The sequence below is a fragment of the Geotrypetes seraphini genome, chromosome 7 (genome assembly GCF_902459505.1).
Source record: "Geotrypetes seraphini chromosome 7, aGeoSer1.1, whole genome shotgun sequence".
Taxonomy (NCBI): Eukaryota; Metazoa; Chordata; class Amphibia; order Gymnophiona; family Dermophiidae; genus Geotrypetes; species Geotrypetes seraphini.
Window position 1 is genome coordinate 74,480,970 of NC_047090.1, and position 25,014 is coordinate 74,505,983.

Here is a 25,014-nt window from a genome sequence, read left to right on the forward strand (position 1 = left end):
GAGTCTCTTGGCATCAGCTAATGTATCTTAATGAAGTAGTTTTTTTTCAACTGCCAGATTTAATACCTAAAACAATGTCTATGATGCTATCAACCACTTTACCAAGAAAGCCATCCAGTACCTCTGAGATCTACAATATAGGAGTCACCTCTGTGGGTCCTGTGGGAGCAAGGCTGGTTTTAGTCATAAAGGGGCCCAGGGCAGAAATTAAGGAGGGGCCCCTCTTCTACTTATCTGTCTCCCAATTTCCCTACCCATCTTTAAATGACTTCTTTACACACAAAACACAGACAGACCTTCACCATATACAGAACAATGAATCACAAATTAGAAACATGAATACCAAAACTGAACTGGAAACCCAAAAAATTAACTCTGCAAGTACTTCATTTTGTACTGAACACAATCAATGGCATATAACCATGAGAAGGGGCTGGGCCTCCCACTTTGAGCTCAGGCCTCCTCAAAATGAACATCTCTCTTGATGTAGCTGGTGGAGATCCCCAAGCCTCATCAGCTGATGACCACATCCTTCCCCTCCTCAGGTCCAGTGACCCAAATTTTAAAAGTTCTGTAGATGGCAGAAGTATTACAGAGCCACTGCCTCTCCCTCCCCCCCCCCCTTCTGCTTGGCTATCATGTATGCATGAAAAAATTGGCAGCTTGGGGATACTGCCACTAGCTGCAAAGTTTGGAGACTTCTGGTTGCCAGACTGGAGGAAGAGCTCTTCAATTGCCAGCACTTGGGGATCTCCACCAGCTCAAGTATTTATATTTGCATCCAAGCAGGGAGAAAATTTGGTGCCCAACCACCCATTTTGCATTCCAGCCCCTCCTCACAAATTAGCTGCATGGCTATGCAACTGACTACAATAAAAAATATTTGTGATGCACATAGCCCAAAGATAACATATTCCAGTTAATACATTCCAAATAAAACACTTTTTTCTACCTGTCTGGACATTTTGTTTTTCCATCATCTTGGTCCAAGTTTCTCTTTCTGCTTTTTATCTATCTTTTACTAATTCTCTTTCCAGTGTGTTCATTTTTTTTTCCTCTCTTGCTCCATTTTCCTCACTATGCCTGTCTCCAACATATTATTTTTTTCCCTTTCCCATGATTTCAACTCTTCCTCTTTCCCCATGGTCCAACATTTTGCTCCCTCTCTTTTCTATTGTTGTGTTCATCCCTTTCCCCTTAATGCTGAACAATGGGTTGGAGAGAAAGAGAGATGTTGCATCTCTCTCTCCCTTCCATCCCCAGACCTAACATTTCTCCCTCTCTCCCTTCTTTCCATCCCCATGTCCACCATCTCTCTCTTTCTCTTCCCAAATAGCCTACCATTATCTTTCCCTCCCCAGGTTCACAATCTCTCCCTTTGGCTTCCCTACAGTCCTCTCTTCAAGTATCTTTCCCCTTCCTTCACTCCACCCTCACATCCAACTTCTCTGTTTCTCTGCTTACAAAGTCCCCTCCCTGCCTTTCTTCTGTCGCGGTCCGCAAATGACGCAACTTCCGGTTTCCGCCTGGGCGGATCAGCGCAAAGGAAAGCAGGGAAGGGAGCGGATAGAAGGGGAAAGCCATGCCAGTTCACAGGGGGCCCTCCCAAGCCACGGGGTTTGCTCCCCACTAACGCCGGCCGTGTGTGGGAATAGGAGCCGAGCGCCCCAATATTGAGCAAACTATGGGGGGACGTGTACTTTGTATTGTGTCTGGCATTCCCAATCCTTTTCAAATATCAGCGCCTGGTGCAGTATTTGCAAAGCCGACAGTGGAAACTTGTAAAACGCCTGAGCATCAACAACTATAACAATCCCTTGCATTAAAATGCCCAGACTCAGCATATGGTATTGTGAAGTTCTCGCAAAAGGCTGAACTTTCCGGCCGGCTCTTCTGCTGATGCTGAGCTGCCCCTCCCTCCCTCCTTGCCCGGCTAAAGCTGGATGGCCGCCTAGGCGGTGCTACGCGGGACAGACGGACGGAGCCCGCCTTGTTCCTTTAAGAGCTCCCACAATGCAGCACGTGTCTCCCAAATCTGCCACAATATATCGCTGCCGTTGAAGAGGGAGGGAGAGAAGCGGAGCCGAGGAGGCAGGCGGGGGGCGGGATCAGGAGAGGGAGGAGCGCAGGGCTCGGGCTCCAGCAACAAACCAGGCGAGCCGCAGACCAGCTCTGCTGCTGCGTCCACCCATCGAGCAGCTTCCCCAGCCAGCCCTCATCCCCCCCTCCTTGCTTTTCCTGATGAACTTTTTCCGTTTCTTTCTCCACCCCCCCCCCCCTCTTTCCACTTTTCTCTGCTGTGCCTGGGTTGGGTTTTTTTTCCGTCCTGCCTCCCCCCCCCCTTCGCTGGGGGCTGGCCGAAGCGATCCGAGGAGGGATTAAGGTGCTGGTTTCTGATCCCCGGGGCTGCGGGGGCTCTGGCGACTCCCGGAGCGGCCGAGTGAACTGCGGCAAGACGTCCTCTGGACTTTTGCAAGGAGAGACCGGACTTTGCGGAAGAGTGTGAGTAAAAAGAGCGGTTAACGTTTGGGGATGGCTTTTGTACCTTCCAGTTTGCTGCCCTTGGAAGGGGGGGGGGGGGAGGAGGTTGGTAGGGACACCTTGAGCAAGATGTCCATCCGAGATCTGTAGCTTGCCAGTATCTCAAGTGTCCTCTTTTTTTCCCCCCGCACCCTGATTGGTTTCCCAGACGCTGCCAACTGTTTTGCATTAAACTTTTTTTTTTTTTTTTTTTTATAAGTCCTGCTGTTTCCTGAGCTTCAGGAAAATCCTTTTGAGCAGCGGGAAGGATCTATTGGAACAATGTGAAGGACGAGTAGAGGTGCTCCATAGAGGGATACCGAAAGGCTGACGAAACCTTAGTGCCTCTATCCTTTGCCCCCCCCCCCTCATCCAGTGCTCCTAACATTTCTCAGATCTGCCGATTAAATGCGGCGAGGGATTTGTAACGGGTAACCCACAGCAAATGGGGTAGATAACGACGTTTTTGATCCATCGATAGGTAAAAGCGATCAACTTTTTTTTAAGGGGGAGGGGGAGCGATCTGGTTTGTTGCTTGCTACGTGCAACAGTGGACAAGTCCAGCCGCTGGTTGCGAAAGAGACCTCGCGCACCCGGAAGGAACTCTGGAGATGCCTTGTTTGCGTCTGTCTCTTTCAGGGGTCTCAAAGTCCCTCCTTGAGGGCCACAATCCAGTCGGGTTTTCAGGATTTCCCCAATGAATATGCATTGAAAGCACTGCATGCACATAGATCTCATGCATATTCATTGGGGAAATCCTGAAAACCCGACTGGATTGTGGCCCTCAAGGAGGGACTTTGACACCCCTGATATAGATGTTCAAGTTCTAGGTATTCACTTCATGTGTTTTACATGTACTCATGAGTAGTATTCTGAGAAGGGTGGAAAGCTGGAGGCTAAGGATCACACATTTTTCTATCTTTTTTTGTACAATTAGTGTAACCCTAGCTTGTAGGTAAAACCCTATGGACCTGATTCCAGCCATCATCCATGTAGGATGATGGTATTAAGTTATTCTGCTGGCTTAGTAAGTACTGCATCAGTGAAGTATTGTCGCTAGAAGGAGAGCGGATTTCTAACCCCTCTTCGTGAGTCAAAACCTGAATCTTCTCATGTGTGATAGTGGGCACGTCTTCTCATTTCTTTGCTTCTGGTTCCTTTCATTCTAACATTAAGGAAAGGGACTCGAAACAATTAATGGCTACTTTGGAAATTATTTACAGACACAGCTTAAGGTGACAGGTTGGCTGTGGTGTCCAAGAGAAATACTTAGGATAGACTGTTTGAGGCATGTGGATGCCAGTGTTTGTTCTTCAGCTTTAAGGGCTCCTTTTACAAAGCAGGCGGTAGTTTTTCGGGTAGCGCGCGCTGATCCGGTGTGTGCGCTAAAAAACGCTGGCACACCTTTGTAAAAGGACCCTAAATATTTAATGAGCCCCAGCCGGATGCAGCTGTAGTTTTGAGAACATAAATGCATTTTCCTGCAAAACTGCGAATGGTCCTCTGCATGGCTTTGGCCATTTTATTCATAAAGGGCCACGGTTAGGCAAACAAAATAAGACTGTGAAATCGGGGTGCTGCAAAGGCAGTCCAGAAACGTAAGGGCTGGATTCTGCAAATAGTAGCTCAAGATGGGTGTCAAAATGATATGTGCTATGGTAGTAATCTATAAAGGGTGTTCTGCACCTTCTAAAACTTAGGCAGAGCGTGGTGCATAGCGCATATCGATCTTAAGTTAGGCGCCATTTATAGAATCACGCCTAAAGTGAACTTAGACGCCAGTAGGTGTTTGAACCTTAGGCAGCCCCTATTTATCTCGGGGTTTTCTCGGTCTAAATGCCGGCACCTAAGTCCAAAACGGGCATCTGCACACAAAACGTATCATTGGTCTGCCCACGATCCTCCCCCTAACCATGCCAGCGTTCTGGTAGGCGCCTTAAACTAGGCACCTACCTGAAAGTGGTAGGTGCCGGCTGAGTTAGGTGCATAGCATCCAATTAGTTTTAATCAGTTGAGGTGCTGGTGTAAACGCTCATGCCCCATTGATGGCAGTTAGATGCACAAATTTATTTATTTTTATATCCCGATCTCCGCAGAGAGCGCAGGATGGGTTACACGCAGGTATTCTATAACATTGTGCCTAGTCACTGGCATTACCCCTGATTTACCCTTTGGAGTTGCATGCTATGAAATTTGGCTCACATGTTATTGCATAGGGCGGAGAGCAGATCCACAACTGATTGCTTCCCGCTAAGTGCTGGTTAACACAAATAATTGATTGCTATCACCTAAGTAGCTAATTCGTCTATACGTGAATCTGTGATTCATGTCCAAATTTGCAGGTCCAACTTAGGGTGACCTATACAGAATGTGGTGGTAAGTGGTGAAATTCCGTTAGTATAAATTGTGTAAGTACTGATACACATTTAGGTATAATTGTACAGTAGACTTTTGTTAGCCAGAACTCTCAAGCAACCAGAAAAAAATCTAAGAAATATTGTAATCCTTTAAATGAAAATAAATCCATTTCTGGTAGAAAATTAAGTGTAAATTTGGCACCCCACCTGAGTACACCCACCCTTTGCTATAACATGTCCGGTAGTTTGTCTGGAACAGTTTATGGTATGGCATAGTATGAAGTATAGTATTAGTTAGGCCTATTTTTAATAATAGCTCTGAAACAACCAGAAACTATATTTATCCAGCATCTATCAATCCCCATGGGTGTTGGTTAACTCAGAGTCTACTGTATATGCATAACTTATGCATAGAATGTTGTGTGTGGATTGTGAGCATCCACATTTATATATTTACAAGTGCTGAACATATGCATAACATTATAGGTATAACTTATTTGCAGCACAGCTACCAAATTACTATATATCAACCTCATGTTAGATGGACTGTATTAATCATTAGTCCTTAAAAACAGAAATGGAACATGAGAAATGGTATGATTCATGAGGAGGGAGAGTGTGTGCTGAGTCACCACTGTTGCTACTATAATAGTGTTACATGTTATCATTGCACAGCAGTCTACACCAGTGTTCTTCAACCTTTTTACACCCGTGGACCGGCAGAAAAAAAAGAATTATTTTGTGGACTGGCAAACTACTAGGACTAAAATTTAAAAACCCCATTTCCGCCCCATCTCCGCGAGCTCGGTCCCCACAAATCATCTGATCCCATCCACACAAGCCTCAGTTATGATTTTATATTGAATGTATTTTATTAAAGTATAAAAAGAAACAATATTCTTTACAATTGTCATTTTATAAATACAAATAATTCAGAGCAGGATCAACAAAACCCCTGTCTCCCCTCCTCTTCACATATATCCCCTCTACTATCAAGAAAACTGAACAAGCCAAATTATTACAGAATGCTACACAGAAATATCATGCTAACAGAATACTGCAGTCACACATGACAGGAATAGTTTTAGGGGAGTGCAACTAGGGCAACTGCCCCCTGGTCAGATAGCGCCCTAAGCCAGCTGGAAGCTAAAGAAGCACTGCCTGGGTTTTGCAGTCCCCAGTTATGTCTAACACCAGCTCTAGCAGGATATATATTTCAAATCTGATATATTCTAATCACAAAATAGAAATAAAATTATTTTTTTCTACCTTTTGTCGTCTCTGGTTTCTGCTTTCAATCTTCTTTTCACTCTCTTCCTTCCAGCGTCTGCCCTCTCTGTCTCTTCAATCCAGCATCTGCCCCTTCCATCCACTGTCTGTCCTCTCCCCCTTCCATATGGTATCTGTCTTCTTTCTATGCCCCTCTCCCCTTTCCATTCAGCTTGTGCCCCCTCTCTCCTTTTTACATGATTCATTCCAACTTCACTGCTCTTCATTTTTATCTCTCCTACACCAGATCTATCATCGTTGTCCCTCTCTGCTTATTTTTCTGCTGACCCCTTCCTATCATCAATCTCTCTACTTTCTCATGCCTGTGTCTCCCCTTCCCCTCCTCTAATCTCTCTGCCAGCTGTTTCCTTCCTTTTTTCATTCTCCCTTCCCTCCTCCTCCTGTCCAGCAGTAACTCTCTTCCCTTCCTCCCCTCCCAGCAGCATCTCTCCTTCTCCCTCTCCAGTAGCAGCTGTCCCTTTTTTTCCCTTGCTCAGGAGCTTCCCAGATTCCTTTCCCTCCTCCCCTCCCAGAAGCATCTCTCCTTCTCCTTCTCCCTCTGCAGTAGCAGCTGTCCCTTTTTCCCTTGCCCAGCAGCTTCCCAGATCCCTTTCCCTCCTCCCTTCCCAGAAGCATCTCTCCTTCTCCCTCTCCCTCTCCAGTAGCAGCTGTCCCCTTTTTTTCCTTGCCCAGCAGCTTCCCAGATTCCTTTCCCTCCTCCCCTCCCAGAAGCATCTCTCCTTCTCCTTCTCCCTCTGCAGTAGCAGCTGTCCCTTTTTTTTCCCTTGCCCAGCAGCTTCCCAGATCCCTTTCCCTCCTCCCTTCCCAGAAGCATCTCTCCTCCTTCTCCCTCTCCAGTAGCAGCTGTCCCTTTTTTTTCCTTGCCCAGCAGCTTCCCAGATCCCTTTCCCTCCTCCCTTCCCAGAAGCATCTCTCCTTCTCCTCCCTCTCCAGTAGCAGCTGTCCCTTTTTTTCCTTGCCCAGCAGCTTCCTAGATTCCTTTCCCTCCTCCCCTCCAGAAGCATCTCTCCTTCTCCCTCTCCAGTAGCAGCTGTCCCTTTTTTTTTCCCTGCCCAGCAGCTTCCCAGATTCCTTTCCCTCCTCCCCTCCCAGAAGCATCTCTCCTTCTCCCTCTCCAGTAGCAGCTGTCCCTTTTTTCCCCCCTGCCCAGCAGCTTCCCAGACTCTGATAGTGGTTTTCTCCCCTCCCAGCAGCTCTTCTTACTTCCCAGCGGAGCGATTCACGAAAGCAGCCTCGGGTCCTTTGTTGGGTCGCGCTGCCTCTGAGGAAAGAGGAAGTTGCATCATCAGAGGCAGCCGCGACTCAGCAAAAGCCCCGAGGCTGCTTTCTTGAATCGCTGCGCTGGGAAGTAAAGGAGAGCTGCAGAGAGGGGAGAAAGCCACTCTCGGAGGCTCCCCAAGATCTCTCCGTCCCAACGCAGACTTCGGATGTTGATCTTGCTGGCCCTGCGCGGACCGGCAGGAAGTTGAAGTCAGTCAGTCTTGCCGGCCCTGTGCGGACCGGCAAAAATTTCCTGCGGACCGACACCGGTCCGCGGACCGGCGGTTGAAGAACTGTGGTCTACACGATAAATCTTCAGTGTGCATGCACCACTGGAACCCTGTGCTGGAGTTTCCCACAAATGCAGAATGTATGCAAGCACTGTTTGAATGCACTGTTTGAATGTATGCAAGCACTGTTTGAATTTGAGCACTGTTCAGTAGTGCTGCCTGATTCAGGAAAAAATATTTTGATTTGATTCAGCCTATTGAATCGATTTTTCGATTCAAATCAATTCAATTTTCCTGCCCAATTGTTTGGGTTTTTTTTCCCAAACATCCTGGTGAGTTTATTTTATAGCCTCTTTATCCCCTTTGCCCTCTCCTACCCACACTGGTCCTGTGGTGTAAACAAAAAAGACTTTTCCTCTCTGTTAAATCCTAGCTCACATTCGCAGTCTAATACCAGCTCTGGCAGAATACAAATTTCAAATCTTACACGTAATCACAAAACAGAAAATTAATTTTTTTTTTTTTTTTTTACCTTTTGTTGTCTGATCATTTTTCAAATCACGTTGGTCCCAGGCTCTATAACAAACGTCTTCTGATAACTTGCTTGCAAGGGTCTCTTGCCATCCATCTTCCATTTCTGGAGGTCTGGCATCTTTCCTTTTTTCCGCCTCTATTCCTGGAGCTGCAGCAATGGACCCCACCATACCCAGATCCACCATCTCTGCTTTTCTCAACTACCCTTTCATGCAACATCTCTCCCTCCTTCCCCCCCCCCCTTTCTCTTTCTAACTACCCTCCTATCCAGTATCTCTATCCCCCCACACAACGTCCCTTGTGTCCAACTCTCCCTTTCTGTTCCTTCCCTTCCTAAATCCCAATGTCCACCATCTCTCTCCCTCTCCTGTTTTTAGATCCATTATTTCTTCTATCCCTCCCCCATCTCCCCTCTTCATGATCTCTCCCAAGTCCATCTCCCCTCTCCACCATCCATCTTCCCTCCTCCACCAAGTTTATTTCTCCAATTCATCTTCTCCCCATCTCTCCTCCAGTCCACCAACTCCTCCAAGTCCATCTCCCCTCTCCCGCCATCTACCTTTATTTTGACGTTACAATGTGTTGCTGGTCATGGTAGTTATTTAGCGATCCACTCCTTGCGTCTTCTCTCCACTGCAGCCCGCCCTCAGTGAAAACTTCCTGTTTCCGCTTGGGCGGCCTAATGGAGAGAAGATGCCCGGAGTAGCGGTAGGGTAGTGAATTGCATTCGCTACCGCTGCTTTTGCCTGGCCAGCGAGGAGAAATACTGTAAAATCTATCATTACAAATTAAGGGCATGTATGTACTCAGAAGACAAATGCTGAGCCCCAAAATACCTTCATATAAGGCTATTACTCTTTAAAGTAAAAATGATTTTACATTTGGAACTGAAAGCTCAGATCCCTTATCACGTTCAATACATGCCTCCCTTCATCTTGTTTAGAGACAGCTCTGAGTGGACTCCACCATGTGCGGGCGAAGAAAGTGCAGTCAACCCACTCTGTGCCGGTCTGCTAGTCTTAGAGGCTCTGCGGAGGTCGGAGGGAGCTGGGGGGGGGGGGCGGTCCTGATCTGCTGTGTAACTCGTGGACATTTGAATATCCCTGGTCCTGCCTGTTCTCGGCTCCTTTTTGCATCAAGCCCTGATGATCTGCTTATTGTTCCTTCTTGTTCCTCCATCAGACTGGAATGAAGCTTGGGCGGGAAGGAGAGAGCGTTGCTGCCGCCGATCTGCACGCTGAGACCCGTTCGGGATTTCCCTCTGCCACCGGAGTCCTTGCGTTGATGTAACTTCCGGTTTTGCAAAACTGGAAGTTACATCAGAAGCAAGGACTCCGGTGGCAGAGAGAAAGCCCGAACGGGTCTCAGCGTGCAGATCGGGGCAGCAAGGCTCTCTCCTCTCCTCCCTGGCCAGGCAAAAGCGGCGGTAGCAAGGGGGCCAACGATTTTCTTCAATACCAAACCGATTCGAATCGATTCACCCAAAGTGACTTGGAGAATCGATTCGAATCGGGCAGCACTACTGCTCAGTGATTGAACCTAGTTCTTTGCTCCAGAACTTCCCTAATCTGTCAAGGCAGTAGTCTCAAACTTGCGGCCCATCAGGTACTATTTTGAGGCCCTCGGTATGTTTATCATAATCACAAAAGTAAAATAAAAAAAAACAGTTTCTTGATCATATGTCGCTTTAGCTTATAAATTTTAATATTATTATTAAGACTTAGCCAAAAGGAAAGATTTATAAACTATAAAGAATTTTACCTCATGCAAAATTGTCATTTCTTTAATAAGACATGAACTATTTTTTTCTGAGGCCCTCCCAAGTACCTACAAATCCAAAATGTGGCCCTGCAAAGGGTTTGAGTTTGAGACCACTGTGTCAAGGTGACCCTACAACCAGTGTTTAGGTTTCAGGATATGTTTTGGTGACCCAGTATGAACAAATGCACTTCATACATATTCACTGAAGACAGATTTGGGAAACTCTGCTCTAGAAGTCCATGGATGTGTGTTTTTCTCGTATCCAGATGCAGAGATCACATTCAAAGATAGTTTTAGCGAATGCATTATAAGCTACCTTTAGAAAACATGCTGCTGACAATATTTTTTGGCTTGATCTGGAGCTTTTACTCTCTTTCGGAAGCCCTCCTTGGAATCATATAGTAGATGATCACCCTGGATTGAATTTTTCAATGGTCTGATTCTGTGAACAGGGATCAGAGAAATGATTCTGTACTGAGAACACAAATTCCACTGTCCTTAGAATTGTCATATCAACATAAAGCAGCTATAGTAATTGGATTCTTCAAAACTACACTGGTTGGTTTTCCTGCTTCTTGTAAGTCTCAGTTCCTTTAATTACAATATATTTTATTGCATATTGTGTTATGCTTTTGAAAATGAAGTTTTTGATAATAGAGATGTTTGTGTCGGTCTACTTTATAGTAAATCAGCATTATGTGGTTTGTCTAGTCTATGTGTTCGGTGCTGCCATTTTGACAGTCTTGCAGATATGCAGCTAACAAGAATGAGAGTGTCATTTACTAACAACTAGTATATACTAATGCTGGTATTGCTCATTATCAGGGTTGATTTTATGCAATATACCTCGTAGCAGTAAATAAGACACTTTGTTGATGTCTTAAATATGTTTGACTTTATGAAAAAGTATAATCATTGGTCCTTAAAAACCAAGCGGTGCATTAAAATTTCAGTCTTAATCCTCTGGTTTTCTTAGCATCTTCTCATAATAAAAGCATAGATTTACAAAAAAGACCATGCAGGTATAAATTAAGAGTCAATAAAACATTTATATCCAAGCCTGAAAACCCCAAAGTTTTTAAACCAGCCAATCAGTATCAACTATTCAGATTAATGAGAGACATTCATATTCTAAATTAAGATACTTGGCCGGAACAGTTTGTAACGTATTTCCAGAATGAGTCTGTAAGCAAAAGCTGGACAAAGCGATAACAGATGGAAAATCCCAGCAGGGTAGCTGATCAGGTACCTAAAACTTGGTAGCTGATGCTGGTTTCTTGCCTGACTGACATCAGGCCTGAGTGCAGCTGCTGCCACAGCCGACGCATGCCTGCCAGAAACCACTGGAAGAGGAGAAGCTAGAGAAAGGGGGAGAGAAAGAAAGCCTATTGGGTAGTGGAAGGAGGAAAAGGGAAGGAGAAAACAAGACTGGAAGGTAGAAAAGGACAACAGAAGTGGCATAGGTGCTATAGGGACCAGGTAAAACGTGGACCCCACAGACCTCACGGATCTTAACTGTACACCCTTAAAAATCTACTCATATTGTGGGTGAGCGGGATTCATGTGGACTGTAGGAGTTAAAATGAGGACCTCTGCGGGGTCCATAGAGTCTGCATTTTACCCCCTCCTAATCCCAACCACAAAGAGAAAAAGAATCAGTAAGTGTAGAAGTTAAAAAACGGACGCCACAGAATTAAAAGAGAATGGCTTTAAAAAGAAAGCGGTCGTGGTGTGGGGTCCCCAGGGATCCTTGTTTTTTATCTCCCGTAGACCTCGCAGATCTTGCTCACTTAACAGATCTTTGTTTTAATTCCTGAGAACCTCACGGATCGCACAGGAGGGTATAAGATGAGGATACATGGGTGAGCGGGATCCATGAGTCTGAGGAGTTTAAAAATAAAAGGGATCCCTGCAGACCCCATGTCACGGTCGCTTTCTTTTTAAGGTCGTGCAATAGACATCCATGAGGTCCGCGGAATCCTCATTTACAGGTCCATCAAGAGATAAACTGAAATTACAAACCACAGCTATCAAAACCGAGGTGAGCAGATTTTTAAGGGCGTGCGGTTAAGATCCGTGAGGTACGTGAGAGTCTGTGTTTTACCCAGTAGCTGAGCTATATTTGCTGGTACAATGAGAGCATCAATTTCATAAACCTATAAGTTTTGGTGGCATCACTTGGAGCTTTATCATGGAAGTTCTGTCAATTATACGTGTAAATGTCAACACTTACCGTATTTTCACGCAAATAACACGCACCCGTATAAAACGCGCACACGGATATAGCGCGCAGAAATCACGATGATTTGCACAAAAACTTTGATATACCGCGCTCACGGGTATACCGCGCATGCTGCCCGACGCTCCTTTCGCCCGCCCTGACTTTCCGTGCGCTGTCCCGACTCTCCGTTCACCCCCCTGACATCCGTGCACTGTCCCCCCTTGAAGGTCTGTCCCCATCCTGAAAGCCTGATGCCCCCCCCCGACGTCCGATACATCCCTCCCCCCCCCCCCCCGAAGGACCGCCGACTCCCCAACAATATCAGGCCAGGAGGGAGCCCAAATCCTCCTGGCCACGGCGACCCCCTAACCCCACCCCGCACTACATTACGGGCAGGAGGGATCCCAGGCCCTCCTGCCCTCGACGCAAACCCCCCTCCCCCCAAGAACCTCCGACCGCCCCCCAGCCGACCCGCGATTCCCCTGGCGACCCCCACGACCCCCCCACCCCCCTTCCCCGTACCTTTGGTAGTTGGGCCAGAAGGGAGCCCAAACCCTCCTGGCCACGGCGACCCCCTAACCCCACCCCGCACTACATTACGGGCAGGAGGGATCCCAGGCCCTCCTGCCCTCGACGCAAACCCCCCTCCCCCCCAAGAACCTCCGACCGCCCCCCAGCCGACCCGCGATCCCCCTGGCGACCCCCACGACCCCCCACCCCCCTTCCCCGTACCTTTAGTAGTTGGCCGGACAGACGGGAGCCAAACCCGCCTGTCCGGCAGGCAGCCAACGAAGGAATGAGGCCGGATTGGCCCATCCATCCTAAAGCTCCGCCTACTGGTGGGGCCTAAGGCGCGTGGGCCAATCAGAATAGGCCCTGGAGCCTTAGGTCCCACCTGGGGGCGCGGCCTGAGGCACATGGTCGGGTTGGGCCCATGTGCCTCAGGCCGCGCCCCCAGGTGGGACCTAAGGCTCCAGGGCCTATTCTGATTGGCCCACGCGCCTTAGGCCCCACCAGTAGGCGGAGCTTTAGGATGGATGGGCCAATCCGGCCTCATTCCTTCGTTGGCTGCCTGCCGGACAGGCGGGTTTGGCTCCCGTCTGTCCGGCCAACTACTAAAGGTACGGGGAAGGGGGGTGGGGGGGTCGTGGGGGTCGCCAGGGGGATCGCGGGTCGGCTGGGGGGCGGTCGGAGGTTCTTGGGGGGAGGGGGGTTTGCGTCGAGGGCAGGAGGGCCTGGGATCCCTCCTGCCCGTAATGTAGTGCGGGGTGGGGTTAGGGGGTCGCCGTGGCCAGGAGGGTTTGGGCTCCCTTCTGGCCCAACTACCAAAGGTACGGGGAAGGGGGGTGGGGGGGTCGTGGGGGTCGCCAGGGGGATCGCGGGTCGGCTGGGAGGCGGTCGGAGGTTCTTGGGGGAGAGGGGGGTTTGCGTCGAGGGCAGGAGGGCCTGGGATCCCTCCTGCCCGTAATGTAGTGCGGGGTGGGGTTAGGGGGTCGCCGTGGCCAGGAGGGTTTGGGCTCCCTTCTGGCCCGATATTGTCGGGAAGTCGGCGGTCGTTCGGGGTGGGGGTGCAAGTGGTCCTGCCGGGGGGGGGGGGATGTATCGGACGTCGGGGAGTCGGCCGGGCAAGAGGGCTTGGGCTCCCTCTTGCTCCGATCGTGGATGCGGGTGTGGGTGGGAGCGCGTGCGAGCGGTCGTTCGGGGTGGGGGTGCGAGTGGTCCTGCCGGGGGGGGGGAAGTATCGGACGTCGGGGAGTCGGCCGGGCAAGAGGGCTTGGGCTCCCTCTTGCTCCGATCGTGGATGCGGGTGCGGATGGGAGCGCGTGCGAGCGGTCGTTCGGGGTGGGGGTTCGAGCGGTCCTGCTGGGGGGGTGAATCGGGCGTCGGGCGGGGTGGGAACTATGTTTTAAAACTTTGGTATACCGCGCTCACGCATATAACGCGCGAGGGGTATGCGCGGTAGGTAAAAACGCGTATAACGCGCGCGTTATATGCGTGAAAATACGGTAATCTACTCGTTTGCAGCCACTTACATGTGTAAATGCTAGCTGTTACAAAACTACACATTTAAGAGGAGCCAGTCATGAAACTGGGTGCAGTAGCTAGTTTTTCAATTTTTGAGTTGATGTTACCACAAAGGTAAGCACCGATGTCCCCTCAATCTCTACTGGAGATCCCAGGCCCAAAGAAATGATAGCTGACATGCTATCAACTCGTGCTCGAGCCTAGCAACTTGATAAATTACAGATCTAAAAGGAGATTGGTTTTGTAATAGTCTGGTAAGGTCCTCCAGTGCCATCCTTATGGTTGTTTTCAACATATCTAGCCATCTGATTGCAGGTCGTCCTCTTCGTCTGGTTCCTTTGATCTTCCCAAACATAATATCCTCCTCCAATGATCTTTCTCTTCTGACGGTGTGATCAAAATAAGACAATCCATCATTTGGGCTTAAAAACAACAGTCGCAAGAAAAGATGGGATTGGCATGTGGGATCTCTTCATGGAGGTAGTTAGGGGGTGGGCCATTAGTGTGGCCAGACTAGATGGGCCGTGGCCCTTTTCTGCCGTCATGTTCTATGTTTCTATGACTGCAGCCATTCAGGGAGTGGCGCGGGACCAGGCAGGAGCGTGAAAAGCTCTTGCCGGTTTGTGCGCTGCTCTGCTGCAAGAGGAAGCGGCAGCTGTCCAGTGAGGGAGGGGCAGGAGCATGAAAAGCTCCTGTCGATACAATGCTGGACTGCCGGAATAAAAAAGGTACAGGGAGGGGTGGGCTGTCTGCCTTCCTCCACTAGGTCTGCCCTGTCCTGGCCTACTACTAGATCACAAGAGGGGGGACAAGGTACACCATTTGATTCAGAATTGTTTTTCTTGGTGTTTTCCTCCTATACACTAGGTTCATCTTATGGTCTGGTGTGCCTTTATAGAGTGAAAAATATGGTGATTTTAGCTGCCAAATTTCAGACCATTCTTCAAGCTTCGCTTGCTCTTTCTTAATGTTATTTACACCATCCAGGGTGTCTACTCTGTTGCAGATTTTGGTATCATCTGCAAAGAGGCAAATTTTACCTGGCAGCCCTTCAGCAATATCGCTTATAAAAATGTATTGATGCGGTTTACAAATATTACTTAATCTAGATGGTACTTTTTCTAGGCAGTAGATAAAAGAGGAGAGGAAACTATAATTAATGATAGGATAGAGGTAGAGAACAATAGAGGTAAAGGCAATTTCTCTGCACTGTGTGCACAGTGTCGCCCCATCCACTCTGATGACAAAGGAGGGGGGGGGGGGGAAGACCAACTAGTAATATTACCGTTCAAAGGCATCTTGGAATAAGAAAGTTTAAAGGGTAGACTTAAATCTGCTAAGTGTTGTTTCCAGTCTGAGGTGGGAAGGGAGAGCATTCCACAAAGAGTGACTGCAAAGATACTATTAATATTAGGTATAACTAATAAGTTTTTCTGCAAAGATCTGAGAGTACGGGATGGTTGAAATGGAGTTAGAAAGTGATCAAGATTAGAGTGGAGCATTTGTGCGCATGGCTATTCAACTTTTGCCACCACCCTTATTGATTCAATACTCATCACCAGCCCCTTTCATCATTTACATAAATTTTGTCCAAGAATTTTAGATGCTGTTCAATTATACCTTCAGGGCTATTTGCTCTTCTGGTGTGGTAGGCACAGAAATTGTTTATAACTAAAGAAATTCTAATACTTTCCACCGTCCAGGACAAAAAGGTTCTGCTGTGTATCACTGTTGTGGTTAGTAAAGGATGTATGATAACACATGTTTCTCAGCTGTAGCTCAATCCTTAATAGCACAGACTTCAAAGGATGGCAGTGAAAGCAATAAAGAAAATAAAATTTAGCTGTGGTTGTGTTTAGCATCGTCCAGCCAGTTAAGCCATACGCAGGACTAATAGAGAACAGTTTATACGTTCCAGTCAGTGTTAACAAGCTATGGAAAAGAATGGGTAGCTTGAAGGTCATTTTTCAAAGGGACCGTATTCACATTTATATTTCTAACTTTGAGAGTTATGGGCCTTTTATATTCAAAGCAATTTAACTGGTCGGGAAAGTCTTCTGCCCAGTTCAGTCATACCTGGCATCTCGGCTGCCAATATTTAGCTGTTGAATTTATTTATTTATTTTAATTTAAACATTTGAATATGGGCTCTGTCCACCATGGCACTGCTCAGGTAGTGCAGGTGTTGTCTATGGATGGAGTCAGGGAGGAGCCGGAAGTTATGTGGGCACTGTCTAGATTGAATACTGATGCCCACATAGCTAAGAAGGTATATAAGATCGTCAAAAAGGAAGTCCTAGCTTTGCCCACTTAGCTTTGTATAAATCCCTGTGCCCAATTTGGGCATGGAGACCCATTATTCTATAACACTGCACACAACTTTTTGGAATGCTCTAATCCGCCCATGTTTCTAAAAAATACTAGAGGAAATGCAATTCTGGACTTAATTCTAAATGGCCTGCGAGGCCTACAAGATGTGGAAGTAGAAGGGATGCTGGGAAACAGCGATCGCAATATGATCCGCTTCGATCTGGACGTAAGGGAGAAACATCGTTCCAAAACGACAGCCACGCCACTGAACTTCCGAAAAGGGAATTACGAAGGGATGAGACTCATGGTAGGGAAGAAGATTAAGAAGAGGATAAGCACTGTAAAAACGCTAGAGGAATCTTGGTCCCTTTTTAAGGACACAGTCACTGAGGCGCAAAATCTATATATACCCCATATCAACAAGAGATCCAAGAGGAAAAGACAAAGAACTGGCGTGGATCACTGTAGAGGTGAAGGAAGCGATCAGAGACAAGAAATCTTCGTTTAAGGAATGGAAAAGGTCAAAAGGATGAAAACTGGAACAAGCACAAACAACATCAACGCAGGTACCATAGGGTGGTAAAAGGGGCCAAAAGAGACTACGAGGGAAAAATAGCCAAGGAGGCGAAAAACTTCAAGCTGTTCTTTCGATATATCAAGGGGAAACGGCCCGCGAAGGAAATGATGGGACCATTGGATGACTATGGAATAAAGGGAGTGCTAAAGGAGGACAAAGCAATCACCGACAAACTGAACACATTTTTCGAGTCTGTATTTACTGAAGAAGATTTACACAGCATACCGAAATCCATCAGGCTATATGCTGGAAACGAAGACAGAAAGCTGACAGGATTGACGGTCAGTCTAGAGGAGGTGTGTAGGCAGATTGATAGGCTTAAGAGCAATAAATCCCCGGGACCAGATGGCATCCATCCGAGGGTCATCGAGGAACTGAAAGGGTCCATAGCTGAACTGCTTCAACTAATAGCCAATCTGTCGATCAAATTGGGAAAGATTTCGGAAGACTGGAAGGTGGCGAATGTTACGCCGATCTTCAAGAAAGGTTCGAGGGGAGATCTGGGAAACTACAGACCAGTGAGTCTGACCTCAGTACTGGGAAAGATAAGAGAGGCGCTGATAAAGAACCGCATCATTGATCACCTTGTCGGACATGGGCTGATGAGGACCAGTCAACATGGTTTTAGCAAAGGTAGATCGTGTTTGACGAACTTACTGCACTTCTTTGAGGGAGTAAACAGGCAGATAGACAAGGGCGACCCGGTCAACATTGTATATCTGGATTTTCAGAAGGCGTTTCACAAGGTTCCACATGAACGACTACTTCGGAAAATTGCGAGCCATGGAATTGAGGGTGAAATACTCACGTGGATTAAAAACTGACTGGAGCATAGGAAACAGAGAGTGAGGGTAAATGGACAATACTCGGACTGGAGGAACATCACCAGTGTTGTGCCGTAGGGCTCGGTGCTTGGACCCGTGCTCTTCAACATCTTTATAAACAATCTGGACATTGGTACGACGAGTTAGGTGATTAAATTTGTAGACGATATGAAGTTATTCAGAGTAGTGAAGACACGGGGATTGCGAAGATCTGCAATGTGGCATAATCAGGCTCGAGGAATGGACATCAACATGGGAGATGAGGTTCAACGTGGATAAGTGTAAAGTGATGCATATAGGTAACAAAAATCTCATGCACGAATACAGGATGTCCAGGGCGGTACTTGGAGAGACCTCCCAGGAAAGAGACTTGGGAGCTCTGATCGACAAGTCGATGAAGCCGTCCACATGTGTGGCGGCGGTGAAAAGGGCGAACAGAATGCTAGGAATGATAAAGAAGGGGATCACGAACAGATCGTAGAAGGTTATCATGCCGCTGTACTGGGCTATGGTGCGCCCTCACCTGGAGTACTGCGTCCAGCACTGGTTGCCGTATGTGAAGAAGGACACGGTACTACTCGAAAGGGTCCAGAGAAGAGCGAGTAAGATGGTTAAGGGGCTGGAGGAGTTGCCATATAGCGAAAGATTAGAGAAACGGGGCCTCTTCTCCCTCAAATAGAGGAGATTGAGAGGGGACATGATCAAAACATTCAAGGTACTGAAGGGAATAGACTTAGTAGATAAGAGCAGGTTGTTCACCCTCTCCAAGGTAGGGAGAATGAGAGGGCACTCTCTAAAGTTGAAAGGGGATAGAATCTGTAAGAACGTAAGGAATTTCTTCACCCAGAGAGTGGTAGAAAACTGGAACACTCTTCCGGAGTCTGTCATAGTAGAGAACACCCTCCAGGGATTCAAAACAAAGTTAGACAAATTCTTGCTGAACTAGAACGTACGTAGGTAGGGCTAGTCTCAGTTAGGGTGCTGGTCTTTGACCAGAGGGCCGCCATGTGAGCGGACTGCTGGATACGATGGACTACTGGTCTGACCCAGCAGTGGCAATTCTTATGTTCTTATGGCCACACCCCCTTTTGAGTTGTGCTGTATGGGATTTAGACACTCAGGTCCAGATTCTATAAATGGCACCTATGATAGGCATCACTAGGAGCCCTGATCGCGGGTGCTGAGCAGCACCTAACTAAAATCCGTGCACAACCCAAATTATGTTAACTAGCTTAAATGGTGTGATAATTAACGGCACCATTGAAGTTAGTTGATAAATTTAAAAAAGAAATCAAACAAATAAGAGTTCTGCGTGGAACTCGGAGCAGTGTCTGACACCTAAGTTGAGGCGCCCTCTGACACATACCTGAAAAGTAGGTGTGGCTAATGGGGGTAGAATAGATGTAGTTGACTTGGGCGTCGATAGGTAGAACCTGGCCTAATGTACCGGCGCCTTCTGCAAAGGTGCCTAGCGACACCTAAGTCCAGGTGCTGCTAGGTGTGATTTTACAAGTACCGTCTATAGTACAATGTAGGCACGCTTAGGTGCCCTTTATAGAATCTGGCCCTCAGTGCTATAGAATAGTGTGCAGCCAAATGCATTAATTGATGCCAATTAACATCAGTGATTGCTAGCATCCAATTATTGATGGTTTAACAGCTCGTTAGCAAATTAAGTTGTGTGTACACATTTTGGAAGTGCATCCAAATCTTGGCAGCATATATAGAGTCTGTGTGGTGCACATAATATCTGAAAAATGTTGTGCCTATTATATATTTTTTTGATGTTGTGCTTTACGCACAGAATAACATTTTGGCACATGTGTATCAGCACTTTCATGTTGCTCGGACACATGCACAGTACTTGCTACCCTCAGTTTAGAACTGTGCATCTAGTGTGCTTGCCCTTTTAGCTTACTGGATCAGTGAGCAAAACCGTTGCATTACATTTGTGTTAGAAGCTATACGTTTAGCCATTGTCACATGGCTCTTATCGTGTGCCTTTCTGCATTGGCTCCTCATTCGAGTCGACAGGAAGGAAATGTTTATAATGCCCATTACACTGTGTCTCAAGAAATGTAGAGAAACGTGAAAGAATGGAGAGGAACTTTGGAGGATGAGTAAGTGGAGAGTTGGGGAGGAACCTATGGAAAAGCAAGGGGAGAGAGAATGAATTTCAGGCTGGGGGAGAGATGGAAGAGGACCATAGAGAGGGAGCAGGAGATGTAGGGGATGTGGGAGTGGATTATGGAAAGGAATTTAGGGAGGAATGTGAAGATGCCTTGATACTGTATTTTCTAGTTTTATTTTTTTTTTTCTTAAAATTGTTTATGGTTGGATATGACTCTATTTCTTGAGCAAGTAGTTTTACTTGTAAAGGTTGATAAATGAATAAAAAGAAAAAAAAAAAAAAAGAAAAGAATAAATAAAACCAAGACAAGAAAGTGTCACAAACACCAAAAGAGGAAAAAGTAGCCAGAAGAAGCTGGTGGTTGACAAGACTGAGCGTAGCTGACCAGGTCTAGCGATACCAGTGTAACAAACTCATTTGCTTCCAAAAGGTAAAGGGATAGAAATTAATTTAATGGGGAAGGGAAATGGAGTGCGTATGAGAGAGAGGCTGGGAAGTTGGGTGGAAACATGGAAAACAATCTGAGAGGAGAGATAGAAATGGGAGGGTAGATGGAGATTGGCGTGTAGGGGAAAGGTAGAAAGGAATCTGATGGAGCAGGAAGAGGAAGGTGGGAGAGAGAAGAGCATAAGGAACAAGAAAAGGAGGAGAGGAGTAGGAGATGATAATATGACAATTTAGGGTTCTTACATAGGTGCACTAGTGTTTTTAGCGCGCGCTAGCCGAAAAATTACCACCTGCTTAAAAGGAGCTGGCAGAGGTTAGCACGCGCAGCATTTTAGCGTGCAATAAGCGCACGCTAAAACCGCTAGCACACCTTTTGTAAAAGGAACCCTAACTCTTTCCTTTTTAAAATCCTAATTCTGCCTAAATGTCTCTGTGCATTATCCCATGTGTGGCCAGGTTGGAAAACAGGACAACTAGGCTGCCTGTTCTTTCCTATACAGAACATGTATAAAGCAGGACAACTGGTCACCCTATTTCCCTTGGTGAAAATCTGCTGCTCACCTTGGGAAAGGCAGATTCTGCATTTAAAACAGTCAAAGGTGAGTGAAAGTTCTGACACCCTGTTCTTCATTCTCATGTTTCTCAAAATTAGTAGGAAGATACTTTTTACCTTCGCTCTAAATAGAAACATAGAAGATGACGGCAGAAAAGAGCTACAGCCCATCAAGTCTGCCCACTCTGCTTACCCACCCCCTGTCTATGCCCTAATGACCCAATTTCCTTATCTTGACCCTCGTAGGGATCCCACATGGGTATCCCATTTATTCTTAAAGTCTGGCACACTGTCTGCCTCGATCACCTGCACTGGAAGCTTGTTCCAATGATCAACCACTCTCTCTGTGAAGAAATACTTTCTGGTGTCGCCATGAAATTTTCTGCCCCTGAGTTTGAGCGGGTGCCCTCTTGTGGCCGAGGGTCCCTTGAGAAAGAAAATATCATCTTCCACTTCGACACGTCCCGTGAGGTACTTAAATGTTTCGATCATGTCTCCCCTCTCCCTACGTTACTGTTGCCTGCTCACACCTCAGGATTTTTGCATTTGCCATTTCACCTCCCTTCTTATATTTTGAAACATCAAGGTTCAGGCCACTGCTTAGGGGTCTTGGCACAGTTGTTCAGAATTGTGCTGCTTTAGCTGAGAGCAATTCCAGTGAACTGCTGAGCAGGGAAATGAAGCAAGATATTTCCCGTCTTGCCTCTAGAGGCCCATTAGTGTGTCGCAGTGGGTCAAGGTCAGGTAGCAAAGCAGTGTGAAGGAAGGGAAGCCTCTTTTTTCATATGGTTAGATTTTATATAAGCAGCTGAACTTGGCTGACCTCAGCCCTTCAGCTCATTTTTCTTCTCAACCATATGGCGGGCCACTTGTGGTTCTCCGTATTCAAAATGTAGAACTTCAAAGATTCCAAGAGTACGTGGGAGTAATCTGATACAGGGTTTTCTGCTAGTAAAGAGAGATTAGTTCCTTACCTGGATTATCTGGTTTCTGTTAATGTACACAAGGATTTATACATTAGGTGATCAATCCGTACTCATGAACCACTTGCAGAAGGGTGTCAATCACATCTTTTAGCTCCTTCTTCACCAATGGAGTATAGCTTTCTCTTAAGTTTGTACCAAAGCAGTCGAAAAGAGACGGAGGGGCATGGGGAACTTCCTCAGAAATAGCATACATTTCTGTTCTGCTCTGTAACTCATGGAAAAGAATTTTCAAGTTTATTCAAAAATTTTATAAACCGCCCAATCGGCCTTCTAGGCGGTGAACATTATGTTAAAAACATATATGGGGTAACTATACATCCTTTAAAACAATAGTCATAATTCAAAATATTTAAAAACAATATAAAACAAACAGGAACAAAAAAGGAGAGAAGGATAGAACTACAATGTATCAAGTAAGAAAGAGAACATATAGGGAAAGGACAAAAGGGAGGGTAACAAAAAATAGATTAAAACTATGCAGCCCTAAAAAGGGCTTTTAGGTCTCGAACAGTTATTAGCATGAACTTATAACATAGGTGTATCAATGAACCAACCTTCTGTGTGCAACTAGCACTAATATATAACTGCAAAGCTCAATAACTCAATAAGTGGTACCTTGGATTACGAGCATAATCTGTTCCAGGAGCATGCTCGTAATCCAAAATGCTCTTTTATCAAAGCGAGTTTCCCCATAGGAAATAATGGAAACTCGCTTTGATGCGTTCTCCCCCCCCCCCATGAGAACTGGCACCCCCCCCCCCCGACGCTTCTTGCCCTCATCTGGGCTCCGGCATCGGTATGTCCTGTGCTTGGTGCCGGTGCCCGAAGATCGGCCTCTGAACGTGAACTCGCAGGCCTTGAGCATGCTCAGATGCTCAAGGCCTAGCAGAAGAGGAGGCCGATCTTCGGGCACCGGCACCAAGCATAGGACATGCCGGTGCCAGTGCCCAGATGAGGGTAAGAAGTGTTGGGGGGGGTGCCCAATCGCGACGGGGGGTGTGTGTGCCGAATCGTGGCGGGGGTGTGCCCAATCGCATGGGGGGTGCCGGATCGCATTGGGAGGGGGGGTGCTGGATTGCGGGGCAGGGGGGGGGCGCTCGTAAATCGAGCCATGCTCTGTTTCCGAGGCACCGATTTTGCAAATGTTTTGCTCGTCTTGCAAAACACTCGCAAACCAGTGCACTCGTAAACCGAGGTACCACTGTACTTTATTAGTAAATTAATCATACATGTTCATCCAACTGATGGGAGAAGAACTCCAGTTTCAGGCCACAGAGTTGTCTGACGCAGAAAGCAGGCAAATTGCAGAAAGCACAGAGCGGGCTGTATGGACTCCTGTATATATTAACAGAAAAAAGATTATTCAGGTAAGAACCTAATCTTTTGTTCTGTTACATATATGCAGAAGTCCGTACATTAGGTGACATACCAAAGCAGTGCCAGACGTCTAGGGAGGGACAGATAAGCCTGCCCACAAGACTGAGGACGCAAAAGCGGTGTGTTCTCAAGCCACTAAGTCAGCTCTGTAGAACTTTGGAAAAATATGGAGAGTAGACAAAGTAGCTGCTCTTCAGATCTCTACAGATATCTGTCCATGAAGGCGCCACACTTCTGGTCTCCAAACCGATTTCCATTGAGACTCATCTAAATGTATATTCAGATCAAACTAGCAAAGTTCCTTGTGTTCCTATAGGTGCCTTACACGTGCTCAACTTCAGTCGTTTATTCCAGGGGTAGGGAACTCCGGTCCTCGAGAGCCATATTCCAGTCGGGTTTTCAGGATTTCCCCAATGAATATGCATTGAAAGCAGTGCAAGCAAATAGATCTCATACATATTCATTGGGGAAATCCTGAAAACCTGACTGGAATACGGCTCTCGAGGACCGGAGTTCCCTACCATTTATACCATTGAACAAATCATGAAAGGCTGACTTAGATGCAAGGAGCACCGGTAATTCTTACCCAAATCTCCATTAATAGGCATAAAGGAAGCAGCCATAACGGTAGATTAAGCAGTGTCTCCTCATGTTGCATCCAAGCGGGCACTATTGGTGAATCTGGTATCATCCACCTCGAGCTCTGATGAAGTATAAAGGCCAAATTATATTCATAAAAACTCAGGAAACGAACACCTCCCCAATCCTTAGTACATTTCAGTTTTTTCAAACTAATACGAGGAGGTTTATTATTCCACAAAAAATTCATCAGTAAACTTTCCATCTTATGATACAATACCCGTTCAAATAAAATTGGCAACATAGTGAGAGTATAAATAATGACAGGCATAATCATCATCTTTATTGTATCCATCCGTCCCCACCAGGATAATTTAAGAGGGGACCAGCATGCAGTTATCCTATTGATAAGCTCAGGCATATGATCAACATTGTATGACATTGTTTCTTCAAAGTTGGTCCAAAGAAAATACCCAGATACATTTGATTTTGCAGGGGGACCACTTTGAAAACAGTTAAAAGCGCACTTGTTTTTACAAGCATTTTCTTGGCTTTGCATTGATAGTGGTTGTTGATTTTATAACTTTGAGAGTTTTTATATGTTCACTGTATTGTTTTATAATGTTTGTCTGATACTAAATTAGGCATTTTGTAAGCCACCCAGATTTGTAGATGGGCAGCGTATAAAAACTTTTATATTAAATAAATTTTTTTTCTGCAGTAAGTATGTGATAGTGCTTATCACAGCTTAGTAAAAGAACCCTAAGGCACTTAACTTGGGTTCATAAATTTAGGACCATCATTTGGGGGGGGGGGGGATATCGAGCCCACTGAGTCCCAGAATAAGGTATCACATTATTATTATTTTTCAGTTGTTAAATGTTGCCTTTATTTTTTAAAATGTGGCATTTTGGAGAAGGTACCAGCAGGACCATCGGACTACCAGGTACAGGGCCATTAGGCCCCGATGCCAGAGTAGGATTCTTTCAGGAATGGGAGGTGTTGATTGGAGGGAGGGAGAGTGTGATCAGG

At 46.5% G+C, this 25,014-nt stretch overlaps 1 protein-coding gene across 5 annotated transcripts in view; it reads left to right on the forward strand.

Annotated features, from left to right (window-relative positions):
* The first annotated feature begins 1,531 nt into the window (after positions 1–1,531).
* The window catches only part of RASSF8 (Ras association domain family member 8), a 251,963-nt gene continuing 228,480 nt past the window's right edge, over positions 1,532–25,014 (forward strand). For all 5 annotated transcript variants that reach the window (XM_033951666.1, XM_033951668.1, XM_033951669.1 and 2 more), the window contains exon 1: positions 1,532–2,502. The gene's annotated coding sequence lies outside the window, so the exon portion shown is untranslated. The remainder of the gene's footprint in view (positions 2,503–25,014) is intronic.